This window comes from Branchiostoma belcheri, unplaced genomic scaffold (assembly GCF_001625305.1).
Source record: "Branchiostoma belcheri isolate BF01 breed outbred unplaced genomic scaffold, Haploidv18h27 scaffold143, whole genome shotgun sequence".
In the NCBI taxonomy this organism is placed as follows: Eukaryota; Metazoa; Chordata; class Leptocardii; order Amphioxiformes; family Branchiostomatidae; genus Branchiostoma; species Branchiostoma belcheri.
The window spans coordinates 17,277-17,829 of NW_017802858.1; the positions used below are offsets into that span (position 1 = coordinate 17,277).

The 553-nt window shown below is 41.2% G+C and overlaps 1 protein-coding gene across 1 annotated transcript in view; it reads right to left on the reverse strand.

The window, feature by feature from the left end:
* LOC109464934 (zinc finger protein 431-like) overlaps nucleotides 1-553 on the reverse strand; it is a 4,755-nt gene that overhangs the window by 2,826 nt on the left and 1,376 nt on the right. The gene's annotated exons all lie outside the window — the stretch shown is intronic.

A 553-nucleotide genomic window follows, 5' to 3' on the forward strand; every position in this document is an offset into this window, starting at 1 on the left:
GGTGTAGCCCGCTACAAAGTAATTTCCTGTGGCATCTATCAAGATTTAAAAATATTTGTGATACGAAGTGAAACAAGGTTAACAATTTCTGAACCTTTGAAACGACACGGGCATATAATCTTTGTTGAAGATTCCTGAGTTGAACTCAAGCCGGAAGTGTAGTGGAAACGATGACCATCAGTCGAGGCACAACTGTTATGTTATCACATGTTACGTTACGACGATCAAGAACGTTCACGGCTTGCGGACCATTTCAAATATTACCACTCATAAACCCTACAATTGTATGTGTACTTACGTGAGGTTATATTTTTGCCGGGGTTCCACTGAGATCGGCGCCGGCTAGCTGGGGAACGATCATGTCGGCATGACAAAGCGCCGGGCGTCATTGCCAGAAACCTACATTTTCTTTAATACCGTGGGTGACTTGACTTCTTCTTTTACCGCAACTTGGTGTCAATATCGACGAAAATCACAGGAAATATGTTCATTTATTGAAGTTTAACTTTATTTCCACTCGTCAATATTCTTATCTAAACATGCTATGGACGAA